This window comes from Pinus tabuliformis, chromosome 7 (genome assembly GCF_031772625.1).
Source record: "Pinus tabuliformis cultivar Carrire ecotype Pingquan chromosome 7, CPIR1, whole genome shotgun sequence".
NCBI classification, from domain to species: Eukaryota; Viridiplantae; Streptophyta; class Pinopsida; order Pinales; family Pinaceae; genus Pinus; species Pinus tabuliformis.
The window spans coordinates 538,805,633-538,826,180 of record NC_142293.1 but is presented as its reverse complement, the minus strand read 5'-3'; the positions used below and the strand labels follow the sequence as shown (position 1 = coordinate 538,826,180).

Genomic DNA, 20,548 nt, shown 5'->3' with positions numbered 1-20,548 from the left:
GCCTTCAAAAAAGCTCTTATAGAGCGCTTTGACCGTAAATCTAATCTTGTGGATAAGCTCACACAGACAAACACACAGCCTAGCAAAGATTTTATTTTTACAGGAAAGAAGAAAACCAAGGAACCAAAAGGGTTATTTTTTACTGGTATCTCTGTATTGCAGGTTCATGGATTGATTCAGAAAGAGAAGATCATTGTTTCTATCAATCCTAGTGGTAAACATAATTTTATCAATGTTAATTTGGCAAAAAAATTGCAAGTCCCAGCAAAACATATTGTAAATACACAGGTTGATGATAAGGATGTTCAAATTTATAAGGATTTGAAACTTTCTATGGATAAGTATGTGTTTCATGGTGATTTTTATGCTTCAGATATGGATAACATGGATGTTGTTTTGGGATACCCTTGGATGGAATTAGTGGGTACTATAAATATTAATGTGCAGAAGAAATTCCTGAAGCTCTGGTATAAAAAGAAGAAAATTACATTACAGGATATTTCCATTAACAAGTAGGTAGAGTCCAAGGAGGTTGAAGCAGAAGATGTTACAGGGACTGACATATCAGATGATGAGCAGTTGATGGTTGACAATCAAACACAAACAGAGGCTGAAGCCGAAAAGGTAACAGGTGCTGACACATCTGATGAGGGTTCAGTGGTTGAAGTCATATTGGAAAAGAAGACACCACAACAGGCACCACAGCAGGGTGAATTAAAGAAAAAGACATCGTGGGTTAAAACTTCAACATATCATCACCCACATCACCCCGCAAGACAACCATCAAGATGGAAACCAAGTAGTCACATGACGGATAGCGAGGAGAGAAGATCCACCCACTACACATCAACACAGAAGAGCTGCCACGGTCAACTTCTATCTCAAGCGAGCGAGGCACCAGCGAGATCGAGGGTTCACCTTTCTCTTGGATGGCTAGATGCACGTGCATGGTATCAGTGGACTACTCTTTTGAGTAGATCTTATTATTTGTGTTCTTCCCATGTTTCGGGGACGAAACATGCTTAGGGGGGTGGAATGTTATATACCTAGGGGGGATAATATGGGGTACTAAGGGAGGTACCCAAGGTAATAATGTAATAATGGGATGGGCCATAGTAATAAATAAGGTGGTTAACCCATGTCATGTAAGGGAACACAAGTAGTTAATAATAATGTAATGGGCCCATGGTATTAGTTTGATGGTATGAGGGAACCATGGTAATGATCCATGGTATTGTATGTATGAGGCCTATATAGAGGCTAGAGACTCCACATGGGAGATAGTCAAGGATTATTGTATGAACAAGCATATGGCTTGTGGAGTGTTCTCCTTCCTTAAGGAGTGAATGTATGGTGTTGCCCTACCTTAAGGGTTTTGACGATAAAGAAGCATTTATTTATATTTGATCTTGTTATTCTTGGGTTTATTTCTATTCTCGTATAATATCTTGGGGTTAGAGCTACAACAACATGCCTCTGAACTATGTTACAATGAGGCTCAAAGGCCTATTTATTGTTGAGAAACAATGGAAAAGCCTAAACATCCAAAAACCTAACCCTAGAAGATGAAATGCCAAACTGTGGCCCCCGTTTGGGTAAATTGGTACATCAACTTCCCGAGGTCGTAACTTTGGCATACGATCTCCATTTGACGTGTACAATATCTCGTTAGAAAGTTCTATCCGAGAACTACAACTTTGGGAAGAGAAACATGTGTCCAAGGGACCCATGTTGCTCCCAGTTTTCCCAAAAAAATGTCATTTAGGGCTTCAAAACGGCTCCGGAAGTTCAAGACCCGAAAAACTGCTAAAAATAGTAAACTGTGCTACAATTAAGGAAACTGAAAAGCTAAAAGAAACAATGGTGGGGGTCCAAGTTGACTTAGTGGGTGGCCACCAATATCCACCTGGATCATAGAACTTCTCATTGCAATAATATTTATTGTGGTTTGTATGATTTTGCCCTATAAATCACTTTGAAAATTATACCTTTGAATTTTCCATTTTCGTATATTGGAAGGGTGTTTATTACGTCGAAAGGCGTTTTCTTTTTCGGCTTTGGGTGACCAAACATTGTTCACCTGGCCAATCAAAATCATTTATTTTCCTTGAATCCCTCAACTTAAAAATTAACATCTATCTCAAGCACTCGGGGTTGGTAGTGACATTTGAATCACTCATAGCTGCAAGCCTACCATGTCTAGTACTTTGTCGCAGTTACCTAGGCCGAAAATCTCCTTCCTCACCTACGTGCGCTCTGGAGAATGTTGGCTCTCAAGACAAAGTATCGAATTGGAAACTTCAGCTTGCAAGCTCACCCATAGAAACATACCGCTCTGAAGGGCTCGAATAATCTATGTCGCGATTGGCCACAGACTTTACCTTCTCAATGTTTTATTTCTCCTTGCCTTTCCATTATGCCTTCTGATATTTTTAATTTGATTTTTGTTATAGTCGTTGTTTCTTAGGGACTAGGGAAACCTCTGAAGATTGAAGAAGTGCAAGTGGCACCTCCATAGGCAATGTAAGTCAGAATCAAAATGCATTATACTTCCTTTTGCCTCACCGACTTGTATTTTGGAAAGCAAAGGATATTAGCAACTAAATTTCTCCATCTTAACATTTGTTTTAAGCATGAGAGGTATAGAAAAACTAGATGAGAAAACTCAATCACTTGTGTCAGAGGTTTACACTTCTATTCTTTTAATCCCCATTGGTGCTTAGTAGATTTCAAATATATTTTATTAGGGTTATAGACACAAAAATATGCACACATGGACATCTTCCCCACTTGGGCTCTACAACATCTAGATTCTTTGGGTGCAATTAAATTTTCTTGGTAATGAGATGTTTATTATTGCAATGGTTATAGGGTCAAGTTCCACTCTTTCCCCGCATCTTTGGACATGAATCAGTCGGGTACCGACTCTGTTATTGCAATGAAATTATGTATTTTCAAAGAATAATTCAATCAGGCATGTAGTATTTCATTGAAAAAACTTCATGATTATTAATTTTTGGTCAATTGTGGCAATGGTTGACAGAGATTCGTTAAGAGTGTTGGAGAAGGCGTTACTGCCCTCAAGTCGGGTGACAAAGTGCTTCTAGTATTTACTAGAGAATGCAGGGAATGTAGACATTGCAAGTCAGAAGAGAGAAACATGGGTGACATGCTAAGAATTAACACTAAGAGAGGGGTTATGATAAGTGATGGAAATTCAAGGTTTTCCATCAATGGGAAACTAGTTTACCACTTCCTTGGTACATTGAATTTTAACCAATATGTTGTTTTGCATGTGGGATGTGTGTCCAAAATTAATCCTGAGGCTCCTCTTGACAAAGTTTGTATTTTAAGTTGTGGTGTTTCTATAGGTAAATTATTTACGGATCTTTTTCTAATCATTTTTTTCCAAGCACATGTTCAGTATCCGTTATATGTAGGACCATATTCACTAAGAAGTAACATAGATTGTAACTAAAATGCCCAAGCAGATTGGTCACTGCAGATGGGCGTACCAGGTCTTCTATGAAAACAGACTTCAGGACCTCACTCATGATTTTCTTCATACAATATTAAAGATTACCTCCTAGGCTTCTTTCCAACTTTGAAGAGGCAACTTCTTATCTGGGTTCACCTTTGCCCTAATAAGTTGGATAGCTTATTTTTTTCAAGAGATCTTGCTTGCCATTTTCCACAAGTTTTGTATGAGCTTTCCGATTGATATGGTTTGTAATAAGCTTCTGTTGTAGTTTTAAAATGACTTTTTTATTTTTTTTGTCCTTTCCTCTTCTATGCCCACATACCATTTCCTCCATCTCTACTTGATGCCCAAATACCAATTCCTCCAATGAGACCATGGTCGTCTCTGAAAACCATGCTTGCCCTTCCCTTCAACTCACTTCTGCAAGGCATGTCTTGCCCTTGGATGTTCTCCTTTTCTGGTTGATTGTTAGATTTTGTATCCAAAAATTTAACATCCTTGGAATGTGACTATGCTCATAAACACTCCCCTGCGCCTCTAAGGTCTGGGTTGCTCTTGGATTGTGACCATGCTCATAAACACTCTCCTGCCCCTCCATGTCTGGGTTTCTCTTGGATGCTCAATTAAAACTTTAATGTTACCCATGAGGAGGGACTCCAAATCTGGGTAAAGGTTGCCTTTGTTGAAACCCTTTTCTGCTAAAGGGAAAACTATTTCCTGGACTTGTTGACACTTTTATAAGTAATTTCCTAATGATGATGGAAAGTTATCCTAGTTGACATTATTTTACAAAGTGGGTAAATCAATGTTAGGGATGTTTTTGTGGTTGGACTATTAAACCATATAATGGTTTCTTTGATCACAATTATTGTTTAAAGTTCATTTATTTTGTGGAATCAGGGATGGGTGCTACTTTGAATGTAGGAAAACCCAAGAAGGGTTCGACAATAGCAATATTTGGCCTTGGGAGTGTTGGGCTTGTTGTAAGTGTTCTCTCTTTTATGTTCCTATGTATGATTCTTAGTATATATTGTAGTTCTACAATCTGCAAACTTTCCTTTTAAGGACCAATATTATCAGCGTACTGTTTAATCTCTGTTAATCTTCTGATCTGGATTTAACTACACAGGCTGCTGAAGGGGCAAGAATTGCAGGAGCTTCTCGGATAATTGGGATAGATTTAAGCAATGACAGATATGAACCAGGTTGCTTATTTTGCCCATTTCCATATCGGATATTCCATGTATATATGTTTATTACTCTAATTCGTTGTTTGAATGCTTTTGTAATCTCAGCGAAACCATTTGGCGTAACAGAATTTTTAAACCCTAGAGACTACGAAAAGCCCATTCAAGAGGTATGTTGAGCTGCCTACATTACTGGATATTATTGCACCTTGAGAAACTTAGTGCTCTACTCCCCAGGTGGGGAAGAAATCCCTCTGCTAATGTTTTATGTGCATAAAGTAAATTTCCTTGCTCTAATTATTATGCCTACGTAGATGTATCAAATTCCTTTTATAAGCAAACCTTTAATTCATAATGTATATATATTATAAACGAATATAGATGTGTTTTAACTTAGATTTATCCAATAATTTTTGAATTTTTTACTATCAATAATGTTGTTACAAAAGATTTGATCAATTAAGAGTTTATATCTCCCATCATTATTGTTTTTGCTAATATACACTGTTAGCAAAAATTTAAATTATGAGAACTTATTGCTATCAATTTCTTTTATAGGTAATTGCAGAAATAACTGATGGAGGAGTAGACTGCAGAATGCACAGGAAACATTAAGGCGATGATTCAAGCCTTTGAAGCCTGCCATGATGTATTATCTTTGAGTTCCCTTTCCTTTAAAATATATTAGTCATTCAAAAAATAACTAAAAGCTGATTGCTTCTTTTTTAAGCAAACACCTGCAATGCATATGTTGATCAATGAAAGGGAATTTAATATCATAATTTTGTTTTTTCAGGGTTGGGGGTATCCGTTTTAGTGGGTGTCCCTCATTCAGAAGCAGTGTTTGCAACAAATTCTGTGAACTTTCTGAATGAGAGGATGTTGAAAGGAACTTTTTTGGAAAATATAAGCCTCATTCAGATTTTCCAGGTTTTGTAGAGTTGTATTTGAATAAGGTAAGACTTTAATTATTATTCAATTTGTTTACTTGGATTTCCTTGCTAGAAATATCTTTGTCAAACTCTGAACACAGATAGATATTTGTTGGTTTGTCAATGCGCATGACAACACTAGTCTTTTCTTTCTAGATTTAGTTTAGGTTTTTAATAGATCCTTCCTTGATTTTTGCAGCAGCTTGAACTAGATAGGATGTAAATAGGTTTTTAATTGATCATTACTTGATTTTTGCAGACTCTTGAATTGGATAAATTTATTACGCATGAGGTTTCTTTTGCGGATATCAACAAGGCATTTGAGTACATGATTGAAGGAGAGGGTCTGAGAACTGTGATTAAAGTGACTGAGTAGAGTGTCAATTGGAAGTCATGAATGAATTTTGTGATTAGGGTCAGTGAAATTTTGAGTTTAAAGAGGAATTCATGTGAATGAATTTTGTGATTATGGTGAGTGAAATTTCGGGTATAAAGAGGAAGTCATGTGAATTAATTTTGTGATGGGGATCAATGAGATTTTGAGTTTAGGATCAGTGAAAAATATGGTGCATTGGAAGATGTTAATGGTTACCTGCTGGATAAATTTTTGTTCCCATAAATTTTTTGGAATTATTTTAAATATGGTGGGGTTCTACAAAGTCTGTAAAATATGAATTGTAGATTTTGTTGGAATATCCTATGTTATAATAGAATGAGGAGGATGTCATTATAATAGAATGAGGAGAAAAATCCATTGGATGCATTGTTCCTATCAAATACCATAGTTTGAGCAAGTCTATCTATCATTGGCCTTATAAATGGATGAGTAGTTGAATGCAATAAAGGACATCTTAAATGGAAAGTCACCTAGTATGGATGGTTTCTTTTGTGAGCTTTAGAAAAATCTATGAGTAGTAATTGGTGATGATATAAGAAGCACTAGTTGTAGATGATATGGGGAGTATGTAAATGTATGTTTGATCAAAATTATTCCCAAAGGGATAGAAAGGGACATGGTGGAGGTGGAGACTAATAATTTTTCTTAATGTCCCTTACAAGCTTCTAGCTAAAGCCTTAGCCAACAAAGTTAAATCCATTGTTGCAAGGATGGTAAGGCATCAAGAAACAAGATTCATGAAGGGAGAACTCATACTTGACAATCTTATGACAAGTTGGAAAAGCATTTTGTGGGGAGCAAAAATTAGGAAAAGGAATAAAAGGATGGCTCATACTTGACAATCTTTTGATAGATTGGAAAAGCAATTTGTGGACAACAAAATTTGGAGAAAAGGGCACTTCCTAATGATTGAACTTGACAATTTTTATGATAATATCGAAATGGACTTTTATTTTGATATGTTTTTGGTTGATGTTTGGTAGTTTCTTTAATTGGTCCACTAGATTACCTTTTCTCTCATGCATTAAGCAAAATTTGTTAAGTTGGAATTTTTTAGAGGTGATTCTGTTTTAAATATCTATTAGGTGAGTGTCTCCACTTGCCCCATATTATGTGGTAATGTAGTGATGTGCTATTATTTCTCCTTTGGGATTCTTATTTCTAACAAACGCTTTGAGCATTCCCCTCCTTTATGGAGAGAAATTACTTAATGTGTAGTTTATAGATGACCTTGCTATCAGTGAAAATCTCATTTAGGCATTTAGTGGAGGGAATGACACAATGTCTTGATATCTTCACTACAACAACAAGCATCATGGTTAATCAAGAAAAGATAAAGGCCTTTATTATTTGGGCAGGAAGACTTTCTAGATTGGCTTGTCAATTAGAGTATTCTTGTTTCTTAAGAGAACTTAAGGTTGAGTTCCCTCACTTGCCTTGATAGTTCCTCTTCAAATAAAATTGAGGTAAGAAAATTCAAAGAAACTCTTAAAGTTAAGATCATTTACGTGTTATTTTCACATATTAAAGAAGGAACTAAAACAATTTTCTGCTATTTTGTAGTATACATTCATGTCTGTCTCTAAAATAGAAGCTAAGATTCCTAAGACCAATCATTTTATTCAAAATAAACGTGTTTCCTCCTCTCAACCCCATGCCACTTCCAAGGGATAACCCAATAAAATGGATCGAACTTGGTGTCCTCCAGTGTAACACTTACAAATAGGATAAGAAAGAAGAAAAGGTGGTTCTCTTTTGACAAGAAGTATGAACATTTTGATGACAAATGTAGGGTCATTCTAGCGAAGATCACTAAAAAGGCACATGCCATCCTTTTTTAGCAACATTTTTATCTATATTATAACATAGATATCTCAAAAACATTCCCCCACTCTTCCTATCGGTGCTCCTTTGCACATCTTGGTGCAATTGCTAGTTTTTACATACTTAGGGTATTCTTGGTATTTAATGTTTCAAGTGTGAAGTCAAAGCACACATTTGGTTCTTTTTAAGCGATCAAAAAACAAATTTGTGATTTTTCATTTTCATGTAACAATCTCAATCCTGCATGTCTTTATTAGTCTTCATTATACTTCTCCATTCGTGCTCTTATCAAAAAGTTCATATAAGTTATAAAGCTTAGACTTTAAAAAAAAGGAGCAGCAATAAACAAAGGAAGTTAATTAAGGCTCCTTTTAGTTTAAGCTCTAGTAAGGAGATCTTTTAGATATATCTAAGTGAGCCCCTCCTCTGAATTCTTGCTCATAAAAGGCTCCTAGGAATAAAATAATTTCGTTAAGGATTTGCTTCGCCCGTTTATCACGTTTTGTGTAGATATGAGTAAAATTGTTATCATCAAAACATATTTTTAATCTTTGGAATTTTTTTTGTGATTGGATTTAATGGTGACTTATCTATTCTACATTTTTTTTTTCCCAATCTGTCACCGTATTTGAGTCTCCATATATTTGCAATTGTTATATCCCTTTGTCCATTGTTGTTAATGCATAAGAAGCCACAAAGCATATAACTGGCTTGATTATTTCATCCTTTCCCATTAATATATTTCAAGGAAAAATATATTTATGATTCAAGAATAAGAATTTCTCCTACCACACACATACCCGGGATTCCTTGGCAAGCCCCATCGAAAATATCCAAGCCTTCTCATAATCAATAATCCATTCTTTCAAAATTATTTGACATTTTTATTTGGTGGTTCTCGCTTCACATGAAAGAAACTTTGATTTTGTGAATTAATTATGCAAGAGTCAAATTTATACCTTGAAATATCATAATGTTCCTTGAGATCCATATGCCCCATGTTACAAAGCATGGAAAATTCTTAAAAATTTTGACATGTTTAATTGTTGAGAAAGAAATTAGGAATCCATTAAATACATTTCTTTTCATTTGTTACACCTCTTTGAGATTTTAAATATCTAATTTCATAAAGATCTACTAAAAAATTAAGTGACAAAAAGGTGATTCACATATTCCTTATTGCATTTGCGCAATATGCATCTTCTTGGCCCTTGCTCCATTTAAGGTCATTGTCCCATGTTAGTATTTTATTTTCCAAGTCTAACCAAATAAATATTTTTGTTTTCAAAATCCTTTTCAACCTCCAAGCCATTCTCCATCACCATACTCTTTCACCTACCTGAGCTACTTTTATTTTGATTGAGTATCCAATTTTTGTTAGGTACTACTCTTTTCTTTGATTTATTGACCCTTTAATAATATCTCCCTGGTATGATAACTTTATAGCACCATGATTCAATACCCTCACAAATTACAGCCATTCCTTTTATTTCTCTCCCTAAAGTTGCAATACTTTTTTTGATTTCCAACCTTAAAACCAACTATTCCTACCAAAAGACTTGAAAAATCCTCCAAGTGAAATATCACTTTAAAATCAGCACATAAAAAGATATTTAGAAATCCTAAAGTTTTGTTTACATCTAAATTGAGGGTCTTCCCTAAATTTTACTTTATTTTCGCTTCCAACTTTCCATGTTTTCTAGTTACCAATTAATGGGAAGTCCCTAACTAAAGATTTATAGATGATTAAACCCCCTTGAACACTTTTTTTGTATACAATCTAAACCATTTGTCCATGGATTTTTCCTATAAGATATTTAACTTTTATTACTTCCTCCCGAATTCCTCCCAAAATTTACTAGTGAATGTAGGATCACTATCCAACATAATGGACATTGGCATGCCATGCAACTTAAAAAATTGATCCATGAAGACTTGGGCAATTGTGGAGGTTGTAAATGGATGTGATAAGGCATAAAAATGAGCATCTTTAGAAGGGTGGTTGACTACCACCATGATGACCTATTTGTTACCAGAGTCTAAAAGACCTAAAACAAAATAGTGGTTGGTGGTTGGGATTGGTAGTGGTTGCAATGACTTGGGAGGCTTGACTATTTACCATTGTTTCTTTGACAATCATCACATACCACTACAAACTTTTGAATTTTTTTATTCATGCCTTCTAAAAAAGAGCACTTAGCTCACACATAGGTTTTATGAAAACCAAAGTCACCCATGACACGTGAAGAATGCAACTCCTCCAAGACCATTTGTTTTAAATCACAATTGTCACTAGAAAAATGTGCCCTTTATACTACAATGTATCTTGTTTTTGTGTATAACCCTTAAGGGGGTTGTGATCTTCATAAATCCTTTGGATGACTTGAACCACAATCTCATTCACTAGCTATTCTTGATAGTATTAAGTGAGTTAATTAAATATGGGTAAGGATGATGCAAAAAATATCCTTCTTCCTCATATTAACTTGATCAGGCATTAACCAACACATTTTCTTTACCTTGCTTATGTATTATCTCATAGTCATTCCATAACATTGTAGTGATCAACTTATGCTATCTTGGTTGCAGAAAATACTTAAATCTTGATGATCAATATTGTTTTGGAAGTGTCGATTTATGAGATATGGATGCCAAGTCTTATTTGCATGAAGGATGGCCATCATCTATTTATCATATGTGGATTTCTCAAATTGTGATCATACAACTACTTACTTGCAAATGTGAAGGAATTTTTGTGCATCAGCATAACACATAGACCTCTAGTTGAGGCATTACATTCCAAGGCAAAAATTCCTAGTAGATCGAGCATTGCTAAGAATAGAGTGGTGCATATAGATTCCTTGAAAGTTAAGGAGGTCATCTTAGCAACCTCGCTCCATATATTGAAATTATTTTTTAGTTGCGCTATTAAGGGGATGAAAATTTTTCCATAAATTTTCATAGACTTTATATAGTATCCCATAAGTCATAATAAGCTCTTAAAGGTCTTGTAGCATGGCCAATCCTGCATCAGCATAAATTTCTTGGGATCCAATTACACCCCTTCTTTATTGACAACATGACCCAATTATTTTACTTCTGAAGTTACACAAGCACATTTTGATTGTTTAAGGAACTATTGCCACAAAATATAGTAGGTATTTTGAGGGGAGCTCTTAGACTAGGGTACATAAAGATGAGGCGTGACTCACTGCCACCATAGCTACTACCTCCTACTCTTGTGTGTATTTTCACCACTAGGGAGGCTTCCCTCTAGTAGGTCACCTAAATTATATGTCAAATACAAGGAATAAGGTGACAAAATAGGTTTATGGATGACAACTCTACCTGATAACAAGGCTTAACAAGAATAATAAGGAAAATCACATCCTCTAATATGCCTAATTAGGGCATAACATGACCTAGGGATTGAGAAACAACAAGGAAAAAGGATCAACCTAAAGTCACAAGGCCAATAAAATGATTTTAATAGATGGGTGTCTTCAATATATGGAACAATAAACCTTCAATAAGCCCCAAGTTGAAGCCTATGGAAAACTAGAGATTTTCTAGGGCAAACTCTACCTAAGGAAAGAGATTTTAGCCCTAATAAGGATGGATTAGCCAATAAAATGAGTTGATTTTATGGTAATCACCTCTTATTCAAGTGTTGAATCCTCCCAAAGTCCAATCACTTCAACCCTATTTGAGACTCATGCCCTAGCCCTAGCAAGCACCTTCTCATTGAGGGGTTGAAATTAGATTTAAGGAGCGAAAATGTGATCTAGGTGTAAGTTTTATGGATGACCAACAAAGTGAATGAGGCTAGTTCCTACTTCTTGGGTGATGGAGACAATGGGAGTGTAAGGTTTGCTAGATCTTGGCAATGAGTATAGGAATAATGAAACCTTATATTTAAAAACATAGTTATAACTTTTATGCAGGAACAAAGTCAATTGCAAGAGCTAGTTTGAAGATTCACCAATGGGATTGTCATTCACATTCTATAAGTGAGTAATGCATGCAATACTATAATCTAGAATCCATATAATGATTTTCAATAATAAGTGATGATGAACATTGAAATAAACCTATCCTCTACTTATATCAGGATTGGGACAAGTAATTATGCCTAACAAAACCCATAAAACAAGTCTGGTCCTTGAATGTACTTGAGTTACAAGCCAACCCATTAGAAAACAACAAAATGGGCCTAATTTTCTCACACATGTGAGCCATCACTTCCTTTATTGTTGATTTCATGCCTAATTTAGGCTCCAAATGCCATGTCAAAGTGTAATGAGGTGCCCAAATGTGTGCAGATTCCCATGTAATCCAAAATTTGAGGGTTGTCCCTCCAATTCACCTCAATATATACTGTGGGGTCTGAAGATCTAGCTAGAGTTCCATAAAATGGTCTCTATGGGTCTCCATGTGTCAAACAAGGCCTCCTCCTCTCCAGATTTAGGCTTCCTCTAGTGCAACAAGCCCTCCCTAATCTCACGGTATGAGACCATCCTCATCTGGGCTCTAAATTAGCTCCTCCCCATAAATTTATGTCAACGCCAGTCTAGGGGCATGTTAGGTATAGTGTTGTCATCTTGAAGAATCCTCAAATCTGGGTCAAATTCAACTAATGTCCTGGGTCCCGGAGGTGCTTTGGGACATGTGTCATTTGATAGTGTTGCTAGGAGGTTGCATACTCTCAATGCTTCGCTTGTTTGGGCCAATGTACTCCCCTGAAGGTCCTAGGTACCTGTGGATTGGGTTCTCAAGGCATGGGTTATTGAACCACCTGACAAGAACAACATGGATTCTAGTGAAAGCAAACATTCGTTAGGGACCAAGATAGATAATGCATTTAAGTGAACCAAACTTGAATGTTAAGGGAAATTTAATACTTCAAACAAGGGTCCATTTCCAATATCATGACCATGATCTCAAAAAGGTGTTTTCTTAGGTAGGGATGGCTAAATGTCAACCATATTAGGTGCTTCCAACCCTTAAGGGGAAGTAACAGTTCCCTGGTTCACCCTTCAATTGATAGGTGTCAGTGAATAATAATGTGGTAACGGAGGGGAGAAAACTTCTTAGCCAAGTGTCATGGCCAAAGGGAATAGTTGATGGGGGTTTCCACATCTTAAGCGTACACATGTGATAAGGAATCATGCGTGGATGCATGAGTTACTAGCTCAACCTTCCTTTTTCCACCTCTCTTGTGTGCCTTTTACTTCTTTATTATTCCTTGTATAATCGCTTATAGCTCAAGGGTTAGAGCTATCTTTTTAATATGATGAAGTAGTTTTATCATCCCTTCAAGATGAGTCATTTTATCACTCGTCGGGGTTGGGACATGCAAGGGTTCCTATTTGATGTAGTGGAGCATCATGTGCTTAGGAACCAGGTGATGGCCATATGAGGTAGGTAGAGCTCATGTTATGCCTTTTCCCATGGGCTAATTCTTTTATGTTCCAACCTTCTTTTGCATTTTTATATTTCTTTCTTTTTTGTGGCCATAATATATTTTTTCCTTTTCTTTTAGTTGCATCAACCTCCCAAGGCGATTTCTTGGGCCCTATTCAAGGTATGTGAACATGTGAGTGCCAAATCCCCAAGAATGAATGACAATTTGTACAAAAAGAATGGAGGTGAGACATGGGGCTTGTAATGCAGGATGGAAGGTGTTGAGTATGATATAGGGAAGATGGAACATGCTAACTCAATCATGGATTCCTAGTTAGTGCCCCTCCTATAACCCAAAGGAAGGTCCCACTGGACTAGGGTTGAGGATTAACCCGTGTGGTAAGGTGAGAGAACAAGAATATAGTCACAGTCTGTTAATCTTCCAGATCATCCCATTTATTGGAAATAATACTGAGAGGGGGTTGAATCAGTATTATCAGATCAATAATTTTATTTCCCAAACAGATTTAAATACGCTACTTCAGTAAAGTGAACTAGCGTGTACACACGACTTTGCTTAAAGAAACCATCATATATGCAGAGAACTTGTGATTTAGACATTTTATCATGTGTTGAGCTTAAACCAATATATCAGAGATTTATTAGACAGTTCAGTAAAAGTAGAATAAAGCGTCACACATAAGTAACACACATGAACACCAAGATTTAAGGTGGAAACCCAATGTGGGTAAAAACCACCTGTTGTTGTCGTCTCTATCTTCTTTTAATAATGAGAAAATTTGTTTACAATATTGTATTGGTGCAGACTCATACCAGTACGCAGGCTTCTACCTACAAAAGGTTACCACCTTCTCTCGTTTTCCAGTTTCTACTAGAAGGGAGCTACAAACCCCTAGCTCTTGTACTAGCCAATATGTTTACTAGTACGTAGGTTCCAGCCTACAGAAAATTCCACTCTTCCACCAGGGACCACGTTTCATGAATTTTCAGACTGGATACTCCTGGATCACAACACCACAAGCTGAAGGCCACGTTTCATCAAATTTTCACACTAGACCCATCAAAGTCTTTTAAATTTAAACTGCATCAACCAATATTCAGTTAATCTAAACAATCAAAACACTGACAACAGAACATTGTGCTGAACCCAAAACCTTGCATCATCATCCAGAACCGGCTGTAACTTCTAAAATCATGCATTAGAGTGTATACGCTACTTGGTTGAACCCAACTTGCATGTATACGCTACTTCCTTTAACCCAACTTACATATATCTCTAAAGATACTGAATCATAAGCTTCTGAACCACAGACTGTACCAATCAGTGACATTCTGAAGATCTACTGTCATATTACAAAGTTCAAAATAGATAGTAACAAGGATCACCCTTCCTTCTCAATCAATCAATCAATCAGATTCAATTTCTTTATACAACAGTTCTACGTTTAAATCTAAGAGGACTTCATTGACAGACAATAGTAAAACAAAAGAATTTGATCAGATAGATCAGTCAGATCTGAACAAAAGCTTTTATTTTTATATACGCTACTTGGAAGAGTCGAACCTGCGTGTACACACGCTTTGGCCAAGACGAACCTGCGTACAGATCTGCAAATTTTGACTCAAAACTTTGCTGCAATTCCAGACTTCAGATAAACCCAGATCATGATAGATAACAAATAGAACAAGTGCAAAACATCAGATCTGGTCACAACCAATATCAAATCATTCAAGAGTAATTCATTTCAAGTCTCATGATTCCTGATCCAATGTTGAACTCAAGGTTCACATGAATATTTCAAATCCAGTCCCAAACATAACCCTGCAACATAATATATACTTCAAATAGAAGTATTCCTTAGAATCTCATTACTTGCACACTCTTTTTCCTAATGATCTTATCCTCCTTATATCCTCTTAGGCCTTTCTCAATACCTTGGACCAAAACCACTTAGGACCAATACCTTGGACCCAATACCTAGGGACAATACCTTGGACCAAATGCCTCGGACCAATTACCTTGGACCAAAATACCTTGGATCAAATACCTTGGACCAAAAAAACTTGGTTTTCCAACATGTACGTGGTTTTCCTCCTATGAAAGTGCATGTATACGGTTATACGCTACTTTTGTTCTGTTTGACCGCGTGTATACGCGCCTTGGACAAATTGAACCAGTGTATACCTCTCTTTATTCATTCTTTAGAGTATGATCTGTAATCCTTTTCTGTTGACCTGCTGCACTGTGAACTTTCATCTGAGTGAGTTTCCATCAAGGAAAATACATGTATCATAATGCCAACAATCTCCCCTTTTGGACTTGATGGCAACAACAACACCAAGACACGCTCCCCCTTTGACATCAAGGGCAAAGGGCGAACCAAGATATTCTCTCCCCTCCATTGTTCATGCTCCTCCTGAGTACATGTTGAATTCTCTGATTGAGCTCCCCTTAGTACATGCTCAAATGCACTGAAACCATCCATGCTCCCCTTGAGCACAAGAAAAGTCTGCAAAAATATTCTCCAAAAGAATAACATGAATCTATAACTCAACTTATGTAAGTATGACCTTCCTATCACCAATGACGCATACATACATCCATCTCCCAACCAAGTGGGGATATACCAAATTTGACTCATCCACCCAACCAAGTGGGGATATACCAATTTTTTATACATGATATAAATATAATTACGTCATCCATCCCATGCAAAGTGGGGATACAAATTACATCATTTGTCCAATAGGATTCATTCAAATGTATGAGAAGACACATCACACCCTAGACTTTTACATGACTTAAGCAACAAAAAGTATAAATATCTGAAGTCATAGTTGGACGAAGCAACCATAATGCCAACAATGCAGAATGCGAGTGAAAGCTAATGCTCCCCCTAAGCCTGTGCTACCTGTGCATTGTTTAACAAGTCAATGATCAAGGCATCTTTGCCAGTTGGATAAAAATTAGTGAACAGAGCATATCAATAGACTGTAATCATCAACATCAGACAGATAACCCATATCAGAGCCTGCCCCACTGTTTTTCTTGTCTAAAAAACATATACGCTCCTTGACCCATAGAAACCCGCATGTGTACGCGACTATACTTCATGAAACACACGTATAATAACCTTTCTCTGAAAAAAGTAGATTTAACAGCAGGATGATGCAGCAACTACTCCCAGCTTTTGTCTGAGATATTAAAATGTTTCTTTGGGTAGTGGTTTAGTGAATATATCAGCAACCTATTCTTTGGAGGGAACATACTCCAATTTGACATTTTGTTCAAGCACTTGTTCACGTAGAAAATGGTATTTGATGGGTATGTGCTTGGTCTTGGAGTGCATCACTGGATTCTTTAAAATATTGATGGCACTTGTATTATCACATAGAATGGAGATGGGTGGAGTATATGTGATCTGAATGTCTTGCAAGGTTTGCAACATCCAAAGTAGTTGTGTGCAGCAAGATGCAGCAGCCACATATTCTGCTTCAGCTGTGGGTAAAGCAATTGAACTTTGTTTCTTGTTGAACCAAGACACTAACCTGGAACCCATATAGAATGCACCACCACTAGTTATTTTTCTGTCATCAACACTTCCTGCCCAATCTGCATCTATATATGCATGAAAAGTAAGATCTGCATCTCTAGGATACCATAAACCAAAGTCCTGATTTCCTTTAAGATATTTGAAAATTCTTTTGACTGCCTGAAGATGTGATTCCTTTGGATTTGTTTGGAATCTTCCAACTATTCCTACTGCATGCATGATGTCAAGTCAGGTACCTGTTAGATAAAGCAGACTGCTAATCATTGGATCTGTAAGTTGGTTGATGTACTGCTGCTGATTCATCATTTGAGCTGAGACTGCATCCAAGATCTGTTTGAGATATTTGGTTTGTGAAAGAAAAATACCATCTTTATTTTGTTGAACTTGTAGACCGAGAAAATAGGTAAGTTCACCAAGCAAGGACATTTGAAATTCTTGCTGCATTACTGAAGCAAAATTCTGACTCATAGATTCTTCATTGCTACCAAAAATGATATCATCAACATAAACAATAATAATTAGCAATTTATCAGTTTCAATCTTTGTATATAGATTGCTATATGTTGAACCTTATGTAAAACCTTGTTGGTGTAGATATCTGTCAAGGCGGTAATACCAGGCCCTTTGAGCCTGTTTCAGACCATAGGGGGCCTTTTTGAGTCTGCATACAAGTTTTGCATCATTTCCAAGAATGAATCCTTCTGGCTGTTCAATATAAACTTCTTCTTCTAAATCTCCATTCAGGAAAGCTGATTTTACATCCATTTGGTATACTTTGAATTTTTGAAAGCTAGAAAGAGCAAGAAACATCCTTATGGCTTCAAGTCTGGCAACAGGTGCAAAAGTTTCTTCAAAATCTATACCTTCTTGTTGAGCATACCCTTCGCAAACAAGTCTGGCCTTGTTTCTAATGACTTCTCCATTTTCATTCAGCTTGTTTTTTAATATCCATTTAGTTCCTATAATATTTTTATCATGAGGTCTAGGAACTAATTCCCAAGTATTATTCTTTTCAATTTGCTCAAGTTCTTCATCCATGGCTTTGACCCAACATTCATCGTTGCATGCTTCTTTTACATTTTGAGGTTCGGTGGAGGATAGTAATGCTAGATAGCTTGAGGTCCCTATAATAGGTCTTCTTCTCTGTACACCTGCCTCTTTTCCCCTAAAATTTGAGTTTCTGGATTATTTTTCTGAACATACCTGGACGGAGTCTTTTCTTCTACCATTATCTCTTCTTCTTTTGCTTCATTGGTTTCTTCCTCAATATGATTTTGATTTGATGTGGGAAAATAATCCCCATCTTCTTCATTGTCATAATCTTCTGTTGATTTTATCTGTTTTGGATTTTTACATGCTTCATCAACTACAACATCAATTCTTTCAACAATTTTTCCAAGTCTTTTATTATAGAATTATATCCTTTACTTCTAGAAGAATAACCAAGAAAAATACCTTCATCTGCTCTGGGTTCAAGCTTACCAAGTTTTTCATCATTCCTTTTGATATAACATTTGCTTCCAAAAACTTTAAAGTGTTTTACAGTAGGATTATTACCATACCAAATTTCATGTGGAGTTTGAATGACGTTTACCCTAACATTTGCTTGGTTGAGAATAGTTACGGCAACGAATGCAACTTCACCCCAGAAGGTTGCAGGAGTTCCAGATTCATCTAGCATAGCTCGAGCTATTTGTTGAATTGTTCTGTTCATTCTTTCTACCACACCATTTTGTTGGGGAGTCCTTGCAGTGGAGAATTGCCTTTTTATTCCATGTTGTTCGCAAAAGTCAAAGAATTCATCCGAAGTAAATTCCCCTCCTCGATCAGATATGAGGCATTTGATTTTTCAATCTGATTCATTTTCAACCAAAGCTTTGAAGGCTTGGAAATTTTCAAAAGCTTCAACTTTATGCTTTAGAATACCTATCCAACACATTCTAGAAAAATCATCAATGAACAAAATAAAGTATTTTTCTCCACGAGGTGATTTTTTTCTTGATGGTCCACATAAATCAGTATGGACAAGTTCAATAGGCTAAATATCTGACCCTTATTTTTCCATGAAGTGAAATCTGGTTTGCTTGCCGATTTGACATGGTTTGCATATTGTATTTTCTAGGATGCTGATATCTGGAAGATCATGAACATCCTTGAATCTGCATTCTTTTCTTATTTGAGAAAAGCTTAGATGTCCCAATATTCTTTGCTACAGCCAGTTTTCATAATTTTTTCTTAGATAGCATTATTGTTGTCCTCCCTTGAGTATGTATAAGTTGTTTGGAGTTCTTGTACTTTTGATGACGGTCTCTCCTGTATCAAGCTCATGAACAACACATCTGTTTGATTGAAACACCACTTCATTTCCTTAATCACACATTTGACTGACACTCAACATGTTATGCTTTAAACCATCTACATACATAAAATTTCCAGTTTTAACCTTTTCTTTCAAGAAAACAGAGCCTTTACCTTTTATGACAGCAGGAGTGTCATTTCCAAATGAGACATTCTTTTCCTTTTTTAAGGCATTATATGAGTGAAGTTTTTCTTTGTCACCTGTCATGTGTTTTGAGCATCCATTGTCGATGTACCACTGATTTTATTGCCCTTCTGCATACAAGGCTATACCACATCTTTCTGTTTGAGATTCTTTCCTTCTCCATATCTTGGGATTTAATGGAGTTTTCTCCTTTTGAGATGGTTGCCGAAATTTGCTCCTGCATTCAGATTCCTCATGACCAAAGTTGCTACAAATTGAGCATTCTATTTTATTTTCAAGAAGAGAAAAGTTATTATAGGAACTTTTCTTGATCCCTATTACATTCCTTTGATTTTGTGCTTCTCTAGTCATGATGGTTTTGTAACCAACACATTGAGCAGCTTTGTGTCAAAAATTATGACATGAAAACTTTGCCCATTAAAGAAGTTCCTACGTCTATCGAATCTATTGACCTGCTGATTGTAGTTTCTATTGATATTCATCTTTGGAGAAAATTGAGTATGATTTATCTGAGGTTGGTTATGGCTTCTATTCATCCTTGGAGTAAATTGAGTCTGATATACCTGGTGATCTTCTTTATTCTTTTGCTAACGATTTTCATATTGTTCAATGGCCTTTGCTGCATCAAGATAGCTTTTGGTGGAAGTTGACGGCTTCTGTGATTGAGATGCTTCTTCAGTATATCCAAGACCTGTCTTTATCAGAGGAGAACGTTGAACTTTGATAATTTCATTTAAAGTTTCTGATCCTTTAGCAAATCTAAGATTGAGAGATTTCGTTTTCTCAAGATCCTTTCTTAGACCCACAATTTCACATTCTAGTTTTTCATTGTGTTTTTCCTTTTTAGCAAGTTGATATGTCAAGGTATCTATAATCATATTCTTTTCTTCCAAACAGATTTTGAGTTTAGATATTTCTTCATGAAGGTCTTCCTGTTCTAAAGCATCCCAAAAAGTATCATCGTCATAAGCCATGAGAAGTCTATAATCATCACTATTATATAAACAATCACTATCTTCTTCTAAACTATCCCAAAAACCATTGCCATCATAAGCCATGAGAAGTCTGTAATCTTTTCCAGTTTCATCTTCATCACTTTAGTTAAACCATCACTATCTTCATGAGTATAGTAACTCCTTTTATTCACAACTTGTTTTCTATTCCCTTTTGTATATTCCTTTCCTTTTTCATATTTATCTTTATGAGGACATTTGGTAGCATAATGACTGACTCTGCCACAAGCAAA

The 20,548-nt window shown here is 36.2% G+C and overlaps 1 protein-coding gene and 1 pseudogene across 1 annotated transcript in view; both read left to right on the top strand.

The window, feature by feature from the left end:
* Positions 1-5,976, top strand: part of LOC149248438 (alcohol dehydrogenase-like) — a 36,747-nt pseudogene extending 30,771 nt beyond the window's left edge.
* LOC149248437 (uncharacterized) overlaps positions 1-20,548 on the top strand; it is a 114,845-nt gene that overhangs the window by 44,330 nt on the left and 49,967 nt on the right. The window lies entirely within an intron of this gene.